The 6,208-nt window shown below is 40.1% G+C and overlaps 1 protein-coding gene across 2 annotated transcripts in view; it reads right to left on the reverse strand.

Moving 5' to 3' along the window:
- tsnare1 (T-SNARE Domain Containing 1) overlaps positions 1-4,035 on the reverse strand; it is a gene marked incomplete at its 3' end in the record, with an annotated part of 185,268 nt that extends 181,233 nt beyond the window's left edge. Inside the window, 1 exon segment of one of the 2 annotated variants that reach the window (XM_036215822.1) lies at positions 3,933-4,035. 2 annotated transcript variants of the gene reach the window in all.
- Positions 4,036-6,208: the final 2,173 nt, after the last annotated feature.

Consider the following 6,208-nt stretch of genomic DNA (forward strand, 5'->3'; position numbering starts at 1 on the left):
TTTTTTTAAGTTTTGTTCAATAAATGTTTATCTTGTTCAGCCTAAGGTATATTTTGGATTTTGGCCCCCTGAGCCAATTATTTTGACACCCCTGCTTTAAGTGAATCAGTGTGTCTAGTCCAAATACATCCTTAGTTTTTATGTAAAAGAAACTTAAACCACCCCATCACGTAGAACCTAGAAAAAAGCATTTCTATTGAACATTTTAGAAAATTTGTCTGAACATCCAAACGTGCATGGTCCCAAAACATGAGTGTGGAAATAAAACTGTTAGGATAGTGAACGTCTTATAGAAAAGCAGCTTTGATTTAATTTGAGAGCAACTGCAGAAAATAAAGTAGTTAGCATGGAGCAGAGTAAATTTTAAATTAGTGTTTGATCCTGGACTGTGGAAAAGCAACTGAAGAACATGCAGAATTCATACCCAGAATCCAGAGTGAAGACGTCATCAGGAACAGGAATTCAGCTCCAGCAGACCTTTGTGATGCAGTCTCAAAAGAGAGACAGCTCCACCAAAGGTCCACAGAAACGTTTGAAGCTCTCCAGCTAACATCTTTGACGGTTCGGCTCTGACATTGGAGGCAAACAGATTTCCCAACCTCTGCAACAAATGCAAATGAAACACCTTCCCTCTTTTCTCTGAGCCCATGGAATGTCTGTCTGTGCTGGGCTAGCCCATATGTTTGTCATTGTCAACATTTTTGCTTTAATTAGTGACTATGTAGGTCAAGGATCTCAGTGTGTCATCCAGGTTATTGGTTCATGCAGCTGTGAATATCAAGGAGGATTACATTTGTCCAAAACAAGATGATCGCAGCATCCTCTCTATTAACTGTCATTTTAGATTGAATTTTAGAATTGTTGAGTTGAACTGTATACAGGATATAATCTAAATCTGTTTTTAGTCAGCTTTTAGAGTGATTCCTGACATAAACACATGTTGTTTCTTTCCTTTTCCCTTGTCCTAAAACTTAAAACTCATCCTGTAAATGTGTTTGGGATCCAGACTCTCTTTACGCACCTGTTTTCACAGTAAGGAAGGTGCACACTAAAGTGAATGGCACTCATGACCATTGACAATCAAGTTTGTTCAATTTAAATATAAAATCCTGTTTCTCAGCCAATGTGAATGTGTAGTGTATTTCCACAAGTGGCAGCAGGCCTCTGTGCTCATGAGGTGTGCTCTATACAGTATGTAGTTCATGTGGCTTCTGGTTATAGTGGTTCAGTTGTGGTGGATGTGTGACATGTAAATGTATAGATCCAGAATCAAATGCAGTCTCATAATTTAAAAGGCTTTTCTACAAAGTTTGGTTTTAGATGTCTGTGAATGTGTTGGAGGTCACAAAGACACAAAGACGCTGCAGCAGGTCTGATGACAAGAGAAGCTCATGAGTACAAATCAATTTACATCGAATAGTATTGGAATTTACTAATAGTTCATACAGGTCCAACTCTGGCCATTACCGACATTAGTAGCACAACAGGTTAGGGGTAGACAACTCCAGACCACAACTACAACTGCCCTGCCTATTTCCCAGATTTGCTTGTACTTTGCAGTGCCAATATTCTGTATTAGAAGAGTCCATCCAATAGGAAGCTGGGAGACACAGGTGTTTGATCTTACAGGTAAAATGCGGATGCTTCATTTGTCACACCAGCTGTAATCCACTAAACACTAATGCCTTAGTCAGCAGTGGACATGAGCTGTCTCTGAGTGGAAAACGGCAAACCCTTATGGGTAGGTGGCCCGCAAAAACTATCAAGTCATAAATCACTCAATGAGCCTGTAGAGCAAAATGTTCATGCACATATATTCTATAAGTTTGCTTCAGGCAACAAGTTGAAGCAAACACCTAAACAATATGCATGTGTGTCCTTTGGATTTCTCGTTTCAACCTCCCTAAAACCTGGGCGCTGCACAAGGAGCTTCTTAGTGCTGTCTAGGTAAGAGCACGCTTCTTGCATGCAGTCAGACTGTTAGGAACTAGATATTTAGACAAATTAGATCATGACAGTGTAGTTTCTGTGTGTGATCCTACAGGAATCCTATGGACACTAATGTATCACATGCACACCCCATGCATGGAGCATGTATGTGGTCAGTAAGGAGTCAGTGAATGACTGGAGTGCTGCGTAAGGCCACTGTATGACAGCATCAGTGCGTTGGACTTAGATTCTCCTTTCTGATGCTGCCAGTGTGGCTCCACTGGTGTGTGAATGCATATGAATGTCCCGGTGACGGTCAGAGGGGCAATAGGCATGTACTGGCAGCCACTTCTCTGTCAGTCTCCCCCAGGACAGCTGTGCCTACATCAGCAACTTACCATCACCAAATATGAATGAATAATGGAAATACATCATAAGCGCTTTGAGCGGGAATAAATCTAATCCGTTATTATTATGACAGACACGCTTATCACATGTATGACAACAGTATGCTCCATTTTCATAACGTCCCTTAAGGTGACAGCACGAATCACGCCTGGCTCAAACTGCACGCGGAAGCGGTACAGAACGGAGCCCGCTTCCATTCGCCGCCCTTGTTAACCTATGGTGTAGTTCAGACCAGACGCGGAGTGCCGCGGTCCTCCGCAGAAGGCTCACGCAATTTTTTGCGCAAGCTGCAAGCAATCTGCTTCAATCCTGACAAGAAAATCTGATCAATTTTCAAAATATAGACAATTTTTCACAACAAAATACAGCGATTGTCAAATGCAATCATATTTTTGTATCTGAACAGACTGTGTAGAGATGAAAATACAGGATTCTCCCCTTACTCTGTCCCAAATAGGCTGAATCCGCAAATACGGATAACCCCAGTCTCTGTCTCACCCCTGCAGCCAAAACATGTCCGTTACCGATCCAGACTCTTCAAAAACACTTCTGATTGTGCTTTGTAAACATTTATTAAAGAACATCGGAGTATTGCTCAAAAGATATATATATACTTTTTTTTTTATCCAGAACAATAGACTGAACTTTCATGAGGACCGTCTCTCTGTGCCATAAAAAAACAAATGCTTCCTCCTTCATCAGTTAACTGCGAGAGGATATCTCTATCCAGAATTTGTTGGTTTCATCCATAATAAACAACTGCTCTGGATGTTAGTTGGTGGCAAGTCAAGATGGGCGATGTCAAAATATTTGTATAAGCTGTCAATAACCACAGCTGAGCAGAAGGGTCTGTTGACAGTCGTGAAAAAATACGCGTCTGGTGTGAACTGGAGGCGAAGCAGATTCCGTGTGCACTCTGTGGCACTATCTCGTGTGGTGCAAGGAAGTGCAAAGCCCACCTGGGCTCCCCTTATGATGTAACCTCACCGTATAAAAATCTCCACGGGCCCAGACAACCCCAAATCCTGTACGGATGCTATGTGAGGACAAAATGCTAAGTATTGATTTTACAGGTTCAAAGCTCTTCCCTTTTTCCGCCATCTAATTGGCAGGCAGCAAGGCCGTGCTCATAAGAAATGAGGCCAAATACATTTTTACAGCTCATCATATTAATATAAAGGACAAGACATGTATGATAGTATATAAGATAGTGTGTCTTGTCTGTTCCCCGGTAAAATAAAGCAGTTTGTTGGAGAAACTTCAGGATGGAGCTTTCCCACATTTTGGGCCAGGGTTTACATCTTGCCTCCACATTCATTCAGCCTTTTAGATTCCAGCTTCTGTCCAGAAACGTTCACTCACACACTCAGGCTGGGGGCACAGCACGCTCACGCTGTTCAGACGCTTATGATCCAACGCTCAAAACAATAGCAAGACATCTCTGATGTATGGCCTGCCCCCACCCCCCCTGAGCCATTTCAGCCCCCCCGTCATCCTCTCTCATCCAGCTGCCCCAAAGCCCTCTGGGTAATGCTGCAGCCTCGCTCTCAAAGGCAGAAAAACAAGGTGAAATGGAGGGATTCCTCCAGCTTTACCTTTGAATGTTGGGAAAGATGCAGGCTGTGATTCTACTGAGATGTTGCTGCTCTTCAGCCGGAGCTAATCCCATCATATGATCAGCCCACATGCTCCTGTGTGTGGTCATGTGACTAGCTTCTGCCTCACAGAAGAATTGTGGGATTTGTAGTGTTGGAAGAGACATATCCATGTGTTTGTGAATAAAATCTTTGAATTGAGTAGGAATGTTATTTAAACAATAGAGTGATTAAGAACAAACATCACTTGATTTTGTCATGAACCTAACAGTTCTGAAGATCCACTTTTGCTGTGTTGTTTTAAAAATTGCCCAGTATTGTTCTGGTTTCTCAGCTGGTCCAGTGTTGCCCTGAATAGAGTAGATCCTTCTGCATCCCTTTCCCCGTTCTCATTTTAGCTCAGAGTTACTTTATTATTAATTAGTTTTAGGGTTGTTATTATTTGTGGTCAGTTCTACTGACATGGAGAATTTTGCCTTTGACTCTTTCCCTCTAGAAGTCACCACACTAAAGCTCTATGTCTTTGCGTTTTAAAACACTGTCTTTTTAATGTATTTTATTAGATTTTATGATAAGCGCTTGAGCTTCTTCTGAATGAAAGGCGCTATATAAATGAATAAAGTTTGAGTTTAAATCATCCGCCTCCATCTAACCTCCTCAGCATCCTCCTCACTCACACCAACCACCCTCATGTCCTCCTTCTCTACCTCCATCTCTGGTCTTCCACTGGACCAGAAGTGAGCAAACTTTTGACTTGTACACCACAAAGAGTTCCAACATTTGACAGAACGGCTGGACCTGGACCAGATGTGTGGGGTGTTTTGGTAATCCATCTGAAAAAAAAACCAATAACATAGAATGTGCTTTCATTTTGATTTAAAACTAATGTATTTTAAAATTGAAGATTTTTGAGTTTTTAGTGTGAAACTGTGGCCTTTGTTCTCATTTTAGTGCTAACTGTTCCAAACAGTTGATGTCTCTCTGGAAAAAAAGCACAAGCTTAGTGAAATGTGTTTGTGGCGTTTGTATGATTGGAAAAATGGCTGACTCGAAAAACACACATGAACATCAAAGATACATCACATTTTCCAACATCATATGAATATATAAAAGCTTTCTGAGCCTGAACAGAGATCAGTATGTTTGTACTATGTTTGAGGAGACACCAGAGTTATGGGAAAAACAACATTGATATGAAGGATCATTAGTATAATTAATTCCACTTTGGCGGGCCAGGTTAAATAGCTATGGTCAGCTTTTTCTTTCTTTATCTATCCTTCCAAAGGATCAGGAACATCAGAAACATAAAATCATGTACAAAATATAACACAATCCTACAACTTCATGAACGAAAGGCAGCAAACAGAAGAACAATGTTCTTATTTTATGTCTGATAATCAAAGTACTTGTGTAAATATATATTAGGGCTGAGAACTGGATAAAAAAAATTACTAATTAACTGCTTATGTAACACTACCTATATTTTGTTATTTTTCCATGTTGTATTTACACAGTACTAATAAAATCATGCAAAAACAAAAAAATTCTGTCTGGAAAAATGGGATTCATCTTGCTGTGGAAACCCCAAAAATGTTTAATAAACTTAATTTACAACATCGAGTGAAAGTTTTAGGTGTAATTTTATAAGAACAAGAATAAAATTTGTCTAAAAACTAATCAACATATTTCTGAATGAAAATACATTTAAGAAACCAGGCTAAAGTCACACCACGCAGCCCAAAAATTAAGAATTTCTCTACCAAGATCACTGCAGTTTATTTGAAATATTTACTGGAATTACTTTTTCTCCTTTTTCACCTAACTTTTTTCCTTTTTTCTCATAAACTTTCTTTATTATGCTTGTGAAAACTAAAAACACTGTTGCCTCACTTGACGTCAGTGGGCAGGACTTTCGCGGAGAACCACGGAGTTTCCACAATTTTTAGGCAACGCTAATGCTTGTTATTGTGGAAAATTCATGTAGGTCCCCATCCCAAAATAAATAATGGTCAGTTTGTTTGTTGTTGGATTTCTAAAAGCAGACAGCTCCATTTGGCTCCGCCCCCCGCCCTACATAGCGGGTGCACTGCTGCTGCCGCATTACAGCCGTTAGAATGACATTAGTTCACCACCTTATTTATTATAAGATTGTTTTTGTTCAAAAACTACAAATAAATGCCATATGAACTCATTAATTTAATAAAATCTCAATCACAGGACGTAAAAAAAGAAGTTTAAACCGACCAATCCGAAGCCAGCTTTAAACCGGCCAATCA

Source organism: Oryzias melastigma, linkage group LG16, assembly GCF_002922805.2.
Source record: "Oryzias melastigma strain HK-1 linkage group LG16, ASM292280v2, whole genome shotgun sequence".
Taxonomy (NCBI): Eukaryota; Metazoa; Chordata; class Actinopteri; order Beloniformes; family Adrianichthyidae; genus Oryzias; species Oryzias melastigma.